Below are 19,399 nucleotides of genomic sequence, written 5' to 3'. Positions count from 1 at the left end.
GCATGCTTCTATACAGGGGTCTGCAAACTTGCTGACTGGTTTGATACACTATTTTCTTATGTACACTCCTCTTCCGTGTTCCAGGCTGCTCCGGTGTGTTCCTCAGCTATTACCCTCTGCTCAACATGGTTCCTGTCGCCACCTCTGTCACTACAATGCCCCTTTGCTCATTTGCTTTTGCTAGTGTGTGTTAGTATCCACAAATTAGAAGGTGTGCAAAATATAATAGAATAATGTTTCTACAATGGCTTTGAGTGTGCAATCACAGTTATTCAACCAGCTCACAGGATTGCAAACATAAGAAATGCAAGAATGTATTACAAAAAACACAAGTAGAAGTGGTTGTAAACCATCACATATACCCAATGAAGTGACTAGCCTCATTTGAGACACAGAGATGAAACAAACAACAAAACAACATTGAATAAACACAGAGGTATTTGATATCTAGATAAAAAATAAAGTAGGTGTTGTACTCACAAATGACAATATAGTCAAGGCACATCATAAAGAACAGCTGGGTCAACACCGCGCTGAGTAACAGTCCACAATAGGGAGTTTAGACATCCAAAAACTGACGCGTTTCGAGGACTTGCCTCTTCCTTGGCTCTGAGGAAGAGGCAAGTCCTCGAAACGCGCCAGCTTTTGGATGTCTAAACTCCCTATTGCGGACTGTTACTCAGCGCGGTGTTGACCCAGCTGTTCTTTATGATGTGCCTTGACTATATTGTCGTTTGTGAGTACAACACCTACTTTATTTTTTATTAAACATTTTTTATGGTAATGCACTAGGCCTGTGTGCCCTCTCTTTGTTCTTTCCCCATTCAGTATATTTGGATTCCCCCGGTCCATTTGAGGGCAGCAAGGTGTGCATGTTCCAGGACATTCTTAATGTGTTTGTAGCCTGGATCGAGTCCATCCCCAAGCGCAGGAGCATTTGTGTTTGCTGTTATTTGATATCTACCCTGTTTACATCACTCATCTCACTGAACTCGGAGTGGAGTTAAAGTGTATTTCTGGACAAAATAAAGAAAAAGCTGTTTGGTACATCTTTCCAATATATGCACATTTCCACGTGTTTAACTCTTCAAAGTTCTGCAAGTAGAGAAAAATACAGATTAATCTGCCAGAAATTCAATGAGCTCCTACATTAAATTTTTTTTTTCATTTTCCTTGGGTATTATTTACAAAGCTAATTTTCACTTAGCTTTACTTCATTAATGAGCTAAGTGAAAACTATTTAACATGCTCTGCTCCTTTAGTAAATCAACCTCAATGTATGCAGAGAAAGGACTACTGGGCGATGTAGTTCTGAGGGTGAGGTGATGATGTCACAATCATTACTAAAGCTGTATTTTTTTTGCTATAGGGACATGGCAAAAAGAACAAAATTAATGCTGGTAGATGGTATAGCGAGGAATGAGGACTGGGGTTAAATGTGGGTACTGCCTGAACATACGATTAAACCTTGAAGTCATAGTTTTGCATGTCAATTTTTTTTCACAGGAAATAAATGTTTGTTAGCTAATGAGCTGTAACAGAACTTCTATAGAGAGGACTACAGCTGGGTCTAAGGGGCCTGGTGGGACCTCTGCTGCTGCACCTGCTTGTATGTTAGGGAATTCAGACCTCAGCATTTTATTCCTATTCTTCTTAATGATCATAGCTTGTAATTAGAGACATGCATGAAGTATCCCATATTACTTGAAGAAATTAATCTTCAGAGGTGACACTCAACCCAGGCCCAGTAGAGTACCACTATTGCCTAGAAAATGAGTTTGTTTTATCTATATGTTAGGGTATATTTATGCTAGAATTCTTTCTTAACATTGATGTATTTTGCATGAAAAATAATTACCCACTGCTCACAATGTGACTTAAGTATCTTATCTCCTACTGTTTCATAGCATGTAAAGACAAAATTGCTAACACGGGTGAAGAAGTAGAAGCTGCTTTTCTTCCCCCATCTGGGCAACACATGAGACTTAGAAGACACTGAGACTGGATTTGCAGGCATAAATACAGAGAAACCTTCTTCTCAGTGGAATATACTGCATATTTTCTCTGCCTCCTTCTATATTAGAACACAGAGGAATCTTTCAAACGCACAGAAAATATTTTTAGCACATTAAATAAGAGAGAACCCAATAAACGCTGTGTTAAAACAACAGTGCATGTTTGGGGCTATTTAAAAATGAACCCACATATCACAAATCTGAGGTCATGATAACTAAACATTGAGACATTTGGATATTTTAGCCTTTTTACCGATAGTTTCTCAGTGGCTTACTTATGACTACTGACTTACGTTTTTCAGGTGACATTTACCAGTACAACTTAATTCTAAAGATTCAGTCTAAAACTACCTTCAGACATGGCATTTGGATGTGCATGATCTGATTGCAAAAAGATCTTTCTATAAATATACACTGCTCAAAAAAATTAAAGGAACACTTCAAAAACACATCAGATCTCAAAGGGGAAAAACATAATGCTGGATATCTATACTGATATGGACTGGGTAATGTGTTAGGAACATAAGAATGCCCCATTATTTGAGGAAATTATAATTATCAATATACAGGGGACTGAATTCAAATACACCCCAAAATGGTACTCAGTAGTTTGTATGGCCCCCATGTGCTTGTATGCATGCCTGACAACGTCAGGGCATGCTCCTAATGAGAAAACAGATGGTGTCCTGGAGTATTTCCTCCCAGATCTGGACCAAGGCATCACTGAGCTCATGGGCAGTCTGAGGTGCAGACTGGCAGTGTCAGGAATGGACTGGCCAGCAATAGTGGGACTCACCTGCCTTGTGAGCTGCAGTACCAGGGCTGGCCAGCGGGTGCTCCCAGCAATCAGAGACTCAACCTTGCAGCCAGTCAAACACCTGGAACTAATTATACTGGTGTATTTAAGGGACATTCAGACCTGCAGACTCTGCCTTGGTGTTGTGTTTTTCCTGGGCCCTGTATCTTGTAAACCTGCATCCTGCATCCTGCATCCTGTTCCTGTCTTGTTGCTGACCCGGCTTGATTCTGACCTCTGCTGACTTCTCCTGTTCTGATCCCTGGCTTGTGACCCCGACCATTCTCTGCCTGACCCCCTGTACCTACCTGCCTGTTAGTTGCTGTACCCTGCTCGTGACCTGACTATTCTCCGCTTGCTCCCCCTGTACCTACCTGCCCGATTTATATTGACCCAGCCTGCCTGACGACGCTTGCACTGTATGTACTGTTATCTGTGGGTGGTTGGTTTGGTTTGTTTGCACTGTGTTATGTTTTAGTATTGCACTGCGTTTATGTTTGTATTGTTAGTGTTAATAAATTATATTGTTTATAACATATCTGAAGTCTGCATTTCCCTGCGTCAGTCACACACCTCTGGTCACACCCGGGAGCCCTGACATTACACCAAGGCCAATCCTGACCAGAAGTGGCTGCACAGGGAAGCCATCTTGGTTTGTTGATGGGAAGGATGGATCTGGATGAGGTTGCGTATTTATATCTGCTAGTGTTTGATGACAGGGAGTATGCTTATCAAACTCTGAAGGAGTATACCCAGGATGAACTGCTAGAATGTATACGGCTCGCTCATGTTCTAGTAGATCAGGGCACAGAATTCTCTGAGGTGCAGCCATTGATTAAGGTTTGTGCTGAGTTGGTTTCTTCTGGTACCCCCGAATGCAGGGATGAATTTTTGCCGCCATTTAGTGCAGACCAGGTAGAGTCCCTGGTGTGGTCATTAGAGGATGATGTGGGTTACTTTCTGGAGCGTTATTCCACATGTTCACCACAGGTACTAAGAGATTGTATAAACGCAGTGCAGTCTTTGGTCAGACAGGCTTTGTGTAAGCTCAGCTTTGTTCAACCCATACTGCAGACATGGACAGATTTGTTACACCCAGCCTCAGTCAGCTTACAAAGACCCAGTCCTGCTTCTAATCTATTTCCTCAAAGCTCTACTCCTGTATTCCCAACAACTCCCCCAGTTACAGCCCAGTATACTTGGCTATCTACCGCATGTCAGTCCTCTGCTCCCACTCGCTGCACCTATCCTGCCTTTAACCCTTGAAAGAAGCCCTCTGTAGCGACTGTTCCTTCCCCTGTTCTATCCTCCAGCTCTTCTCTGTCTCCAGCTGCTCCATTCATTTGCAGACCTGCGTTTACTTGCAGTGCTCCAGTAGTTAAAACCAGAAAAAAGCGAAAATTCTTTCCAACCAATACCATCCTGCCAGTATCCAAACCGGTGAACCTGCCTTCCGTGGTTCAGCCTGAAGCCTCTACTCAGCCTGAAGCCTCTACTCAGCCTGAATCCTCTACTCAGCCTGATGCCTGTACGCAGCCTGATGCCTCCCTTCAGCCTGATGCCTCTACTCAGCCTGATGCCTCTCTTCAGCCTGATGCCTCTATTCAGCCTGAAGCCTCTACTCAGCCTGAAGCCTCTACTCAGCCTGAAGCCTCTACTCAGCCTGAAGCCTCTACTCAGCCTGCATCCTCTACTCAACCTGATGCCTGTACGCAGCCTGATGCCTCTCTTCAGCCTGATGCCTCTACGCAGCCTGATGCCTCTACTCAGCCTGAAGCCTCTACTCAGCCTGAAGCCTCTACTCAGCCTGAAGCCTCTACTCAGCCTGATGCCTGCATTCAGCCTGATGCCGCTACTCAGCATGATGAACTGATCCAGCCTGACGATCCTAGTAGGCCAGTTGACTCGATGCCCGCTGTTGATCCAGATGATCCGGTACCTGATCCGGTGCCCGCTGTTGTGCCAATTGAGTCAGAGCCCACTGTCGTGCCTGGTGATTCGGTGCCCGCAGTCTTGCCAGACGACTCGGTGCCCGCAGTCTTGTCAGACGACTCGGTGCCCGCAGTCTTGCCAGACGACTCGGTGCCCGCTGTTCCGCCAGTTGACTCGATGCCCGCAGTCTTGCCAGACGACTCGGTGCCCGCAGTCTTGCCAGACGACTCGGTGCCCGCAGTCTTGCCAGATGACTCAGTGCCCGCAGTCTTGCCAGACGACTCGGTGCCCGCAGTCTTGCCAGACGACTCGAAGCCCGCTGTTCCGCCAGTTGACTCGGTGCCCGCTGTTCCGCCAGTTGACTCGGTGCCCGCAGTCTTGCCAGACGACTCGGTGCCCGCGGTCTTGCCAGACGACTCGGTGCCCGCAGTCTTGCCAGACGACTCGAAGCCCGCTGTTCCGCCAGTTGACTCGGTGCCCGCTGTTCCGCCAGTTGACTTGGTGCCCGCTGTTCCGCCAGACGACTCGGTGCCCGCGGTCTTGCCAGACGACTCGGTGCCCGCGGTCTTGCCAGACGACTCGAAGCCCGCTGTTCCGCCAGTTGGCTCGGTGCCCGCAGTCTTGCCAGTTGACTCGGTGCCCGCAGTCTTGCCAGTTGACTCGGAGCCCACTGTCGTGCCTGGTGACTCGGTGCCCGCCGCTCCGCCTGGGGGCCTGAGACCTGTCGCTCCGCCTGGGGGCCTGAGACCTGTCGCTCCGCCTGGGGGCCTGAGACCTGTCGCTCCGACTGGGGGCCTGAAACCTGTCGCTCCGCCTGGGGGCCTGAGACCTGTCGCTCCGCCTGGGGGTCCGGCGCCCGCCGCTCCGCCTGGGGGCCCGAGACCTGTCACTCTGCCTGGGGGTCCGGCGCCCGCCGCTCCGCCTGGGGGCCCGAGGCCTGTCGCTCTGCCTGGGGGTCCGGCGCTCGCCGCTCCGCCTGGGGGCCCGAGACCTGTCACTCCGCCTGGGGGTCCGGCGCCCGCCGCTCCGCCTGGGGGCCCGAGACCTGTCGCTCTGCCTGGGGGCCCGGCGCCCGCCGCTCCGCCTGGGGGCCCGGCGCCCGTCGCCCCGCCTGGGGGCCCGATGCCCGTCGCCCCTCCTGGGGGCCCGATGCCCATCGCCCCTCCTGGGGGCCCGATGCCTGTCGCCCCGCCTGGGGGCCCGATGCCTGTCGCCCCGCCTGGGGGCCCGATGCCTGTCGCCCCTCCTGGGGGCCCGATGCCTGTCGCCCCTCCTGGGGTCCCAGCGCCCGCCGCTCCGCTTGGGGGCCCGATGCCTAGCTCCCCGCCTGGGGGCCCGGTGCCTGCTGCTTCACCTGCTAATCCGATGTGCCTCTGCCCGGAGTCCAGCCCGATGTGCCTCTGCCCGGAGTCCAGCCCGATGTGCCTCTGCCCGGAGTCCAGCCCGGTGTGCCTCTGTCCGGAGTCCAGCCCGGTGTGCCTCTGCCCGGTGTGCCTCTGCCCGGAGTCCTGCCCGGAGTCCTGCCCGGTGTGCCAGTCTTTGATATCCCGCCAGTTACCAGACCCGGGCGGTGGAACATTTTGCCCAGCTAGGACTGTTTGGAGCGTCCTGAGGCCGCTCCTTGAGGGGGGGGGTACTGTCAGGAATGGACTGGCCAGCAATAGTGGGACTCACCTGCCTTGTGAGCTGCAGTACCAGGGCTGGCCAGCGGGTGCTCCCAGCAATCAGAGACTCAACCTTGCAGCCAGTCAAACACCTGGAACTAATTATACTGGTGTATTTAAGGGACATTAAGACCTGCAGACTCTGCCTTGGTGTTGTGTTTTTCCTGGGCCCTGTATCTTGTAAACCTGCATCCTGCATCCTGTTCCTGTCTTGTTGCTGACCCGGCTTGATTCTGACCTCTGCTGACTTCTCCTGTTCTGATCCCTGGCTTGTGACCCCGACCATTCTCTGCCTGACCCCCTGTACCTACCTGCCTGTTAGTTGCTGTACCCTGCTCGTGACCTGACTATTCTCCGCTTGCTCCCCCTGTACCTGTACCTGTATTGACCCAGCCTGCCTGACGACGCTTGCACTGTATGTACTGTTATCTGTGGGTGGTTTGGTTTGGTTTGGTTTGGTTTGGTTTGCGTCAGTCACATACCTCTGGTCACACCCGGGAGCCCTGACAGGCAGAGTCGGATGGACAGAAACATGATATCTCAGAGGCGTTCTATTAGATTTAGGTCAGGCGAGCGTGTGGGCCATTCAATGGTATCAATTCCTTCATTCTCCAGGAACTGCCTGCATACTCTAACCACATGAGACCGGGCATTGTTGTGCACCAGGAGGAACCCAGAACCAACTGCACCAGTGTAGGGTCTGACAAAGGATCCAAGGATTTCATCACAATACCTAATGGCAGTCAGGGTGCCATTGTCTAGCCTGTAGAGGCCTCTGTGTCCGTCCATGGATATGCCTCCCCAGACCATCACTGACCCACCACCAAAACGGTCATGCTGAACGATGTCACAGGCAGGATAACATTCTCCATGGCTTCTCCAGACCCTTTCACATCTGTCACATGTGCTTAGGGTGAACCTGCTCTCATCTATGAAAAGCACAGGGCACCAGTGGTGGACCTGCCAATTCTGGTGTTCAATGTTAAATGCCAATCGAGCTCTATGGTGCCGGGCAGTGAGCACAGGGCCCACTAGAGGACATCGGGCCCTCAGGCCACCCTCAGGAAGTCTGTTTCTTATTTTTTGGTCACAGACATTCACACCAGTGGCCTGCTGGAGGTCTCTGGCAGTGCTCATCCTGTTCCTGCTTGCACAAAGGAGCAGATACCGGTTCCTCTGATGGGTTAAGGACCTTCTATGGCCCTGTTCAGCTCTCCTAGAGGAACTGCCTGTCTCTAGGAATCTCCTCCATGCTCTTGAGACTGTGCTGGGAGACAAAGCAAATCTTCTGGCAATGGCACATATTGATGTGCCATCCTGGAGGAGTTGGACTGCCTGTAGGGTCCAGGTATCGCCTCATGCTACCAGTAGTGACACTGAGCCTAGCCAAATGCAAAACTAGTGAAAAACAGTCAGAAAAGATGAGTAGGGAAAAAAATGTTAGTGTAAAACCATTCTTGTTTTGGGGGGTCGTCTCATTGTTGCCCTTCTAGTGCACCTGTTGTTAATTTCATTAACACCAAAGCAGCTGAAACTGATTAACAACCCCCTTTGCTACTTAACTGACCAGATCAATATCCCAGGAGTTTAACTGACTTGATGCTATACTCTGATTAAAAAGTGTTACATTCATTTTTTTTTGAGGGTGTAGATGTTCTTATTTGTGAAAAGATGGACCTAGCAAAATACAAATTCATGGAGGGGCTACATAACTGAGATGAGGAACAGCCCCCAAGAAAGCATTAAGTGCTCAGTGTAGCAGCCTGACCTGATTGGAAGTTTAGGGTTATGTTGCACAGAGAAGCCATAAGAGATGGATCTGTTGGGGCTTCTGGGAGTTTATTCCAAAACGTTCTCCAAAGAAAGTTGTCCCATTGTTTATTGTCTGACAACAGATTCAGAATAATGCGGGATTGTCACAACAGGTTGAGGGGTCTTTGGGGGTCTGTCAGGCCTGCTCTCTTGGGAAGTCAGAAATGATCAGTTCTAGAGCTGTCCCGAAGCTGGTATGATTTGACTAGGGACGAGACTGGATCTTACTCAAGCTTTTTTGGCTAGCAGACATCAAAGACTTCCTCTCATAACCAAATTTTGTTATGTTAATTATTGGTATACTTTATTTAGCTATTGCTATTTTAAATGATTATTTGTCTACAGTTAAAAAAGACTGTTGGAGCCATTTAAATCCAAATTTGAATCAATTGATAGATTACAGTGTGGTGGGTTAGATTAGCTCTGATGAAGAGGGCACAGCCCTTTAAACATATAATCTATGCCCCTGTGGATGGACGTGATTACAGTGTTTTGACTGAACTGGAATGTTTTATGAAAATGCACAAAGGCCGGCATACCTTCTTTTGCTTTTGTTTCAGTTCGGATTTCCCCAGTCCAAAGTGATGTCTAGACTCCCTGTGCTGATTGATCTATATCTGGTTCCACTAGAGAGAAGAGAAGCTGTTTCTGGGCCACTATTCAGACCTATAACACTGAGGGCCCTTCCACCTGTAGCGCTGACAGGAGTACTTTGTTTGAATCAATCTATTTAGGTGAAATTTCCTCTTTTCATTTTTCTTTGTGTTTTAGCTTGTGTATTAGGAACACTTTAGTTTATTTCATGTTATATTGTGTTCTTTATTGCTGTTTTTTGGCACAAGAAGAGGTTCAAGATAGTTCAAAAGATTTTCTATTAACTAAAGGAGCAATTTAAAGCCTATTGCAATCTTTGACCCACAAAAACTCAGCTTAAAGCAGAGTTCCAGCTGTTTTTCTGTTTAAGTCAGGACGAACAAAACTGTAGCTGCTTATTTTCAATAAACACACACTCACCTTTCCCAGAATCCAGCAATGTGCTCACACGCATCGTCCTTTCTCTCCCTCTTCTCTCCCTGGTGCCGGCATCTCAACTGTGGGCTTGCAGCTTCACAGCCGGGTGCCCACTGCACATGCATGAGTCATATTGCACCTCCTGATTGGTCCAGCAGTCTTCTGGGACCTGTGAAGTGTCCCAGAAGACTGCGGGGCAAGGAGGGGACCGAATGTCTGGCTCAGTTTGCCACAAAAAACTGAGCCGAAAGTGGGAGAGGGTACCTGTTGAAACCAGGTATCCACTTCCCCCTTGCACCCAAAAAGTGCCAAATGTGGCAGTGGAGGAAGGGGGGGCAGGCAGACAAGCAGAGCTTCCCCTTTTCCCCGGGATTCAATGCATTTTACCACAATGGTAAAATTTACTGAAATTCTTTAAAATTTCCCTGAAATAAAATTCTCAATTGCACTAATCCAGTGCTGATGTACTACATATCACAGTAAAGGAGACACTGAAATGTGTACCAACATAACATATACCCTTTATTGGCTGTTTAAATATAGGCAAATCATTTTTTAAGTGGCAAAGCAGTTTTCGGTCTTTCTCCTAGCATTAGTAGGGATCAGCATTACGAATGCATCTCAGACAATTCACTGTTCCATGTAATGTTGGGGTTTTAAACTCTCCCAGGGATTTGTTTGTACTTGTGGATTTCTTCATGAATCATCCAGGCTATTTCAAGTGTGAACAAGCCCATCTCCTGCAAGACCAGCACGTAGGTCTGTAATGTATATTTCCGCAGAAAAACTCAGCGCTTCACTTTTTTTGCTGAATGATATGTTTTTTGATGGATTCCCCAAGATGACAAGTGAGGCCCCAGGCAGTTCAACGGATCCCCTCAAATATTTTCCATTCGTCAAGATCTCTCATGTCTGCTGAATTATCAAAAGCAGTTACATTAATTTCCCCAATTTCTGCTACTGGTTTGGCACAAGAGTAGTGAAGTTTCCATTTCAAAATGAAGCCTTCATTCAAGACTAGCTTTTGGCAACCTGATATATGTCCCAGGGTGATGACTTAACCTATAAACCCACAACTACAGCAACTATGTACTGCAAGGAATAACATAAGAATTTAATTAGACAAACAAGGAGACATAGGTTTAGATGGGAATATTCTTACTGGCAATGATCTCCATAGACTCAGACTGCTCAAAGTATATATTATGCATGGTTCAAAAAAAAAGAATGGAGAAACCAACCATCTAAGAATCCATATCAATGGAATTTCAAATCCACATATTATCCATAAGAATATTGGAGAGTATTGTCCACGGCAGTGTGAGAATTGCAGGGGGCTCTCTAATTTATTTATTTTTTTATGTGAAGGGGAAGATTCCCCTGAACAAATTAATGGGGAAATATCAAATTAGGAATGCCAGCAGTTCTTTATAAGGAGAAATTATCTTTGAAGCACTTCAAAACTGAACATGTAAGATTTACATGCATGAAAAAAAATGCTCATGTCTATATCAGGATATATATATTGAGCTGTGATTGACTTCCTGACAGCAATAGGTATTGTGGTGTATATAGTACAATCTGTATAGAGTGATATCTGTGTGAGCAATCCAACATACAATACAGAATTGGTAACCTGTGGCTTCCAACTTTTTCCAAAATTAAAATAGGAGTTTAATGGACATTACTGTACATCCAATAAAGAACCTGAGAACAGAGTATAGACCTCTACTGTGATGGGTTTACAAAACATGTTTATTGTTGGTAAAAATGTATTCAGTTATCTGTGTTTGGTATCCTTTGCAGAAAAATTACAAAATATAACTAAAGATCACATTTATTTAATTCATTAACATATTCCCATACAGTCATGAGTACTTTAACCACTTGCCTACCGGGCACTTTTACCCCGGTCCTGCCCAGGCCGATTTTCAGCTTTCAGTGCTGTCGAACTTTAACCACCTCCCGCCCGCCATATAGTCCAATGACGGGCGCAAGGTGGTTCTCCATGGTTCTCTTGTTCACCATGCATGCGCGGCTCAGGAAGCGTGCAGCGTGGCGATTGGCAGTGCTCTGTGTCCCTCGGACACAGCGGATCACCGATCCACGGAAAGAGCTGAAGATGTTGGCTCAGTCATGTGATCAGCTGTGTCCAATCACAGCTGATCACATGTAAACATGGAAATGCCGGTTATTGGCATTTCTCTCATCTCGAGCTGTCACGCTGACAGCTCGAGAGGAGAGCCGGTAATTGGCGTTCCGCGGAGGGGACATGTACACAGATCATCAGGGCACTGATGATCAGCGTGCCCTTATGATCTGTGTAGGCCCAGAAGTGCCACCTGTCAGTGTCCATGAGTGCCAGCTGTCAGTGCTGAACAGTGCCACGTGCCAGTGCCCATCAGTGCCACATCAATGCCACATATCAGTGCCTACCAGTGCACATCAATGCCACATATCAGTGCCCATCTGAGCTGCCCTTCAGTGTCACCCATCAGTGCCAATCAGTGCCACCTATCAATGCCAATCAGTGCCACCTATCAGTGCTGCCAATCAGTGCCACCTATCAGTGCCAGTCAATGTCGCCTATCAGTGCTAGCCAGTGCCACCTAACAGTGCCAGTCAGTGCCACCTATCAGTGCCAGTCAGTGCCACCTATCAGTGCCAGTCAGTGCCGCCTATCAGTGCCGCCTATCAGTGCTGCCTTTCAGTGCCCATCAGTGATGCCTGTCAATGCCCATCAGTGCCACCTACCAGTGCCTCCTCATCAGTGCCCATCAGTTCCACCTATCAGTGTCCATCAGTGAAGCTTATCAGTGCCCATCACTACCGCCTCATTAGCGCACATCAGTGAAGGAGAAAAATCACTTATTTACAAAGTTTTATAACAAAAACTAAGAAAAACATTTTTTTTTCAAAATTTTCAGTGGTTTTTGGTTTGTTTAAGAAAAAATAAAAAACCCAGAGGTGATTAAATACCACCATAATAAAGCTCTATCTGTCATAAAAAATGATAAAAATTTAATATAGGTACAGTGTTGCATGACCGCGCAATTGTCATTCAAAGTGTGACAGCGCTGAGAGCTGGAAATTGTCCTGAGCAGGAAGGGAGTATAAGTGCTCTGTAGGCAAGCGGTTAAATGATAATTGCGCGACCATGCACCTGTACAAACAGGTAATTTTTCACCTTCACTGATGTGAATTGATGAGGTTGCACTGATAGGTAGCACTGATGGTCACTGATAAGGCGGCACTGATAGGCGCACTGATGGCAACTGATAGGCTGAATTGATGAAGAGGCACTGATGAGGCTGCACTGATAAGTGGCAATGATGGGCACTGATAGGTGGCACTGATAGGCACTAATAGGCAGCACTGAAGGGTATTTGACTGGAGGCACTGACTTGTGACACTGATGGGCACTGATTGGCAGCACTTGCAGCACAGATTGACTGCACTGATGCGCGCAGATTGGCAGCACTGATGGCCAGCACTGTTGGGCACTGATGGGCAGCACTGTTGGGAACTGATGGGTAATTTTGGGGCTGCACTACTGTTTCTGGGCCCTACCACAAGTACAAACAACAAATAACATACACATACAGTTTGTGGTATCGCTGAAAACGTTGGGAGCAGGATAATTTATTTTCCGTCGTTTTTTGTGGTAGATTATGGTAATAGCAAGAAATATACAGCTAAATTCTAAAAAAAAGCTAAAAAAATTATTTTGAATCAGTTTTCTGATAATTAAATAAATTCAGGAGATATTCATTACTGTTTACCACCAAATGAAAGCCCAATTTGTCCTGACAAGAACATAAAACGAATTTCATAGTGACTGACTGAGTGAGTATGAACAGCATATACAGAATTTTTATTAAGTGGGTTTAGTGACACTTTAAGAAAAAAATAAGATGAGAGAATGAAATGAATAAAGAGTGAGAATGAGTATAAAACGGGGAATGGAAAAAATGATAATAAACAAAAAAGAAAAAATGACACAAAAGTAAACAAAAAATATATAATGAAGAGAAATGTATGATTAAAAATGAAAACAATAAAAAAAATAAAGTTGATAAGGGAAAAAAAATAAAAAAACAGAAAAAAATGAAACAAAAATGTAAATACTGTATGCTAGAGAAGTAATGAAAAATTATAGTGGGATGTATGCGACAAAGAAAAAAAAGGAAAATTGTGAAGTGATTGATGTGAAAATAATTTTTATTGATTTATGAAATATGTGTGGAAAAAAAAATGAAAAAATGAGAATGAAAAATATGAAATATATATATTGTATAAAATCAAATCACAAACTCTGTTACTCTCCTCAGGGACATCATGTAGGACAACAGATAAGGGAAAAAAGGAACTCTTATGTTTATGTATATTTCATGAATACATAAATATAGGAGTTCCTTTTTTCCCTTATCTGTTGTCCTACATGAAGATTTTCCCTTATCTGTTGTCCTACATGAAGATTTTCCCTTATCTGTTGTCCTACATGATGATTTTCCCTTATCTGTTGTCCTACATGATGATTTTCCCTTATCTGTTGTCCTACATGATGATTTTCCCTTATCTGTTATCCTACATAATGATTTTCCCTTATCTGTTATCCTATAAGATTATTTTCCCTTATCTGTTGTCCTACAGGAAGATTTTCCCTTATCTGTTGTCCTACATGATGATTTTCCCTTATCTGTTGTCCTACATGATGATTTTCCCTTATCTGTTGTCCTACAAGATGATTTTCCCTTATCTGTTGTCCTACATGATGATTTTCCCTTATCTGTTGTCCTACAAGATGATTTTCCCTTATCTGTTATCCTACATGATGATTTTCCCTTATCTGTTATCCTACATGATGATTTTCCCTTATCTGTTGTCCTACATGATGATTTTCCCTTATCTGTTGTCCTACATGATGATTTTCCCTTATCTGTTATCCTACATGATGATTTTCCCTTATCTGTTGTCCTACATGATGATTTTCCCTTATCTGTTGTCCTACATGATGATTTTCCCTTATCTGTTATCCCACATGATGATTTTCCCTTATCTGTGTTCCTACATGATGATTTTCCCTTATCTGTTGTCCCACATGATGATTTTCCCTTATCTGTTGTCCTACATGATGATTTTCCCTTATCTGTTGTCCTACAAGATGATTTTCCCTTATCTGTTATCCTACATGATGATTTTCCCTTATCTGTTGTCCTACATGATGATTTTCCCTTATCTGTTGTCCTACATGATGATTTTCCCTTATCTGTTGTCCTACATGATGATTTTCCCTTATCTGTTGTCCTACACAATGTCCCTAAGGAGGACAACAGAGTTATTGATTTTCATCTGTGAATTTTGTTACTTTCATGCAGCTTTAATAGCATTTTTGGCATAATTAAATAAGAGAAGTAGTTTGTCCTAACTTGAAGTTATTTTCTGGATCCAGGCCTCAGTCTCAGGGTAAGTAAGAATGCCTCATTAGGAAAGAGTCTGAGCTGCTTATTACAATGCATAGGTTATACAAGGATAACTCATGTTAACCTAAATACATGGATTATGTCTTTTAATGAATGTTTCCATTTGTGTAATCAAATCTTTGGCTTGAATGCACTCATCATTTTCAGACAGATTAATGCAAATAAACATGTAGATTTTCTTCTTAAATTAGAAAAGAGCTTTAATGTGAGGTGGATAGGAAACACCAAATAGCAGAAAACAAAACATAAATACAGCTGTTTTAGGCACGATGAAGGTCTGTGAATGAGACAAAAAACGTACCCTCTGCTATGGCACAAAGAATTTAGGAAGTGCCTTCTGTCTGTGAGATGTTCAGTCATTTAAAGTGGAACTCTGGTTTCTTCCCTAGAGAAACCACTGAAATAATTTTCAGGCTTCAGGGAAACCATGCTAAAGTTAATCCATTCAGTGGCAATTGGAAAAATGCTTCTTACATTGGTAGTCGGTGGGAAGGATACCCTCCTTACAGCAGTGGTTATAATGCCACCCTTAGGGCTCATGCACACTTGTATTGGTCCCTAAAAAATTATCTGCGGTGGAGTGTCTAACGGTCATTCAGAAGATGATACTTTTTGACAGCCAAATGGGATTTTTGAATAGAAATACGGCATCACAACTGCAAGCCTAGGGTTTGGCTCGCCACATTTGGTTGAACCAAACTGGACATGATATTATTATATTATTATTATTATGATACAGGATTTATATAGCGCTAACAGTTTACAATATAACGGGAGACAATACAAGTAACAATACAGTTCAATACAAGAGGGATTTGAGGGCCCTGCTCCTTAGAGCTTTCAATCTAGGAGGGAGGGGCTAGTGGTACAAAAGGTAGTAACCTGACCAGCCTGCCTGCAACAAAGATGGCATTGTTGCGGTCACGTGGTCCGAACACGTGGTATGGCATGCATGGTGACGTCACTGGTTAACCACGCCCTAAGGCGTTTCATCACATGACTTCATCTGGTGTGGAATAGTGCCCCATTGTCGGTGTCAGGGGGAGGAATAGTGTGGGGTCAGGCACTAATATTGGACAATAAAACCTGACTTGTAGGCTCCATGTACACTGCAGCTGATAAACTCATGTTTAGGAGCTTTTCTGCACTTTTTCAGCAGTCCCTGAACTCTCCCTAATGTTTTCCTGTGTGTCCATGTGCACTTTGTCGTTTATAGGCAGTTGAGTTACAGTAGTTTTTTTTAACGTAACAAACTTGCGTTCAGGAGTAGATTTTATCAGCGTTTCAAATGCCAAATGTTTGGAAACGCTTGTAAACACGTGTACACGTGGCTAACCGTGTTAATAAGCATTTGCGTTTGGAAACTTTTTTTAACTCTTCCATTTCCAGATGCTATCTAGAGCCTTTTTTCATAATGAAAAATGCATGAAAATGCATGCAAAGCGTTTTCTCGGTACTCAAATGGACCTGGTACACCATACCTTGAGGTTTCGCATGAAAGAAAATATGTTAGACACTGCTGCAATAATTTCTTCACAGAAATGAGCTGGAACACATCCAAACACCACAAAAAAGAAAAGACAGCTAATCTCAACAAATACTGCTCTCTCTACTTCTGCTCTCTCTATTTCTCTCAAAATGTCTGAAATAGTTAATTTTTTACTGTTTTTTCAGGGCATTCTGGGTATTTTGGAAGGTCTCCTGAGGTATCTTTAAAAAACACTTCTAAACTCAAACGCTTCTAAACGCAGTATGCAAACGAAGTTAAACAGACGTTTTTTAACCTATGTTTTCCAGCAGTCATTTCCATGGTTCAGAAGTGTTTTCCAAATGCCCCGTGTACATGGAGCCTAAATGTTCCAGCTCATCCCAAAGGTGTTAAGTAGTGTTAAGGTCATAACCTTGTTTAGACCACTTGTGTTTCTTGATATCAAACTTGTATGCATAGAGCTTGCATTGTTCAAAGGTAAACAATCATGCTGGAACACAAAACGTTTCAGTTGTGGTCACAAGATAGGGGCAGTGCTACCCCCTAAGCAGCCGCTGATGGTTTTGGGTTCCCCCTGACAAACCTGGATCAATAAGAACACTGCAAACACAAGTGCAAGAGACTCTCAAAATAATAGTTTTACAAGATAATATTTTGCTAGAGATTATTAAGTCAATAGGAGACAAAAAGATGCTAGCTGTGGATATTCCCCAACTTGCAGAGTATAGCATATAACAGTCACAAAGATATTCAGTAAAATGACCGTGACAATGGTTTTAAATGCAGGACCAACAGATCTTAGATAAACCTACTGTATGATCCCAGGTGCAAAAGGGGGAAGAGGAGACATTTAGTTAGTCAACTCCCTCTAAGTCCTGCTGCCACAGGCAAAGAAAGCAATAAAGCACAATTTATGAAACCTGGACAGGAATACCCCCTTACAGTAAACAATTGCTACCTCAACAACAAAAAAAGGATAAACGGTGACAGACTCTGTACACTCAATACGTTGAGTGAAGGAGTCCTTGAGTAAGTGTGTCCTGGGTCTTCAGCTAGCTTATGGTGGGGACCAATAGTATCACTGTACAATCACAACTAGCAGAGTGAATAGGATAGCAGAGGGTATTTCCCAACAGAAGCCTTTAAGTAGATAAAGAGGGGTTAATGGTGTCTGCATGCAATGTCTGGGAGATGACACAACCAAAATATTCCGTGAAGGGTCAGTCTCCTGGCAGAGTAGAATAGCACCGGATTGCCTCCTGACAACTAATCAAGACAGAGGGTAGCGATGTCTGCAAAGTGCCTTGCAGCGTCCGACCCAACTTCCAGATGATACAGTGGTCCAGGGGCAGACTGACCATTTGGAAACTCGGGCACTGCCGGGAGCCCGGGGTCAGTAGGGGGCCCCATGAGATGCCCCTGGTACCTTTTTCATAGGATTTTTTGAGTTTGGGCAAGGACACAGGGGTCCCATGATCCCCTATTGCCCGGGGCCCTATGAGTTGTCAGTCCGCCCCTGCTGTGGTCCCTGGAACATTGAGAGTTGCCTCATGGTACTGGGTGATGCTGGACTGCAGAGCAGATTTACTGCACTGAGCAGTGGAGCTGAAGCCTGTTCTTGAAGGGGAAAGAGACACATTCTCCTCTGTCAGCCTCCAATTCCCTGCACCAAGAGCTCCCATGCAGCTGCTGCAGGGGAATATATCTGCCTTCTCAGAATGCCCTTCAGTTTTCCTTTCCTTTGGTAAAAGTAGTCCAGACAGTGCTGGAAAATATAGTGTCTCTAGGTGAGCTTTGACATCGTTGGTTAACTGTACACTGGCTCCTTGAAAACAGCTGGGTATGCTTTTCCTTCAATCTACCAAGGTGTAAGTACAGGAATTCTCTTGATCAGGCTTGATATCTACCACACACCTTTTGGTCAGGGACTTGTGTCTTTACCGCCTGATCAGCTTGCACTTCCATCCTAGGCTCTCCAGAAATGTTGATTACTACACAAAACCCCCGTTTTCTTCCTCACACCACTGGATTGCAGTAACTGGGTCCATCTTGATAGACTCGGGAAAGCTGTTATGGTAGCTTGCTGGCAGAACAGAATATCCTGGACGAGCCTGCACATGTAGCACCACCCCCTGAAGGAGCCGCTGATGATTTTGGGTTCTCTGTTCTGCGCCTCAACTCCAAGTACATTCTCAGACCCTACTGACACACCTGGTTGAATAAGAATACTACAAACACAAGTGAAAGAGACTCTCAAAGGATTAGTTTTACATGATAATACTTTACTAGAGATTATTATGTCAGCAGGAGACAAAAAGATGTTAGCTGTAGGTATTCTCCAACTTGCAGAGTATAGCATCAAACAGAGTCAAAAAGATATGCTGTAAAATGACCATGACAATGGATTTAACTGTAGGACCAACAATTTCTAGATAAATCTTTGATCCCAGGAGCAAGAGGGGGAAGAGAAGACTTGTAGTTAGTCTGCTCCCTCTAAGTCCTGTTGCCACAGGGAAAGAATAGAATGCAATAAACCACAATTTATGAAACCTGGGCAGGAGATCCTCTTTAAGGTAAACAATTGCTACATCAACAATTAAAAAAGGACAATCAGTGACAAACTCTGTAAACTGAGTCCTTTGAGTAAAGGAGTCCTTGTATTAAGTGAGTCCTGGGTTTTCAGCTAGCTTATGGTGGGAACCAAAAGTATCACTGTGAATAGGATAGCAAAGGGTATTTCCCAACAAGAAGCCTTTAAGCAGATAAAGAGGGGTTAATGGTGTTTTCATACAGTGTCTATATGGTGTCAGGGAGAATGTTGGGCTTGCACCTGCTCACCAGTCTCCTGGGAGATGACACAACTGAAATCCATTGTGGAGGGTCACTCTCCTGGCAGAGTAGAATGGCGCCAGATTGCCTTCCGACAACAGATCAAGACAGTGTCATACCTGCAAAGTGCCTAGAAGCAGCTGACCTGATTTCTGAATGATACTGTGATCCCTGAAACATTGAGGGATGCCCCATGGTAGTGGGTGATGCTGGACTGCCGAGAAGGTTTACTGCGCTGAATGGTGGAGCTGCAGCCTGTTCATGAAGGGGAAAAAAACATGCTCCCCTCTGTCAGCCTCCGAGTCCCCATGCTAATAGTTGCTTCAGGGGAAAATATCTATGGCCCCAGAATGCTCTTTGGTTTTCCT

At 45.0% G+C, this 19,399-nt stretch overlaps 1 long non-coding RNA gene across 1 annotated transcript in view; it reads right to left on the bottom strand.

Annotated features, from left to right (window-relative positions):
• Positions 1–742: 742 nt before the first annotated feature.
• Positions 743–19,399, bottom strand: part of LOC149444001 (uncharacterized) — a 53,188-nt gene continuing 34,531 nt past the window's right edge. Inside the window, exon 3 of the long non-coding RNA XR_016306558.1 lies at positions 743–1,095. This is a non-coding gene — a long non-coding RNA (uncharacterized LOC149444001). The remainder of the gene's footprint in view (positions 1,096–19,399) is intronic.

Source organism: Staurois parvus, unplaced genomic scaffold (assembly GCF_062004578.1).
Source record: "Staurois parvus isolate SC_StPar_1 unplaced genomic scaffold, SC_StPar_1.0 ptg000818l, whole genome shotgun sequence".
Lineage (NCBI taxonomy): Eukaryota > Metazoa > Chordata > Amphibia > Anura > Ranidae > Staurois > Staurois parvus.
The sequence above is the reverse complement of the archived record's forward strand: the minus strand, read 5'-3'. Positions and strand labels throughout refer to the sequence as shown.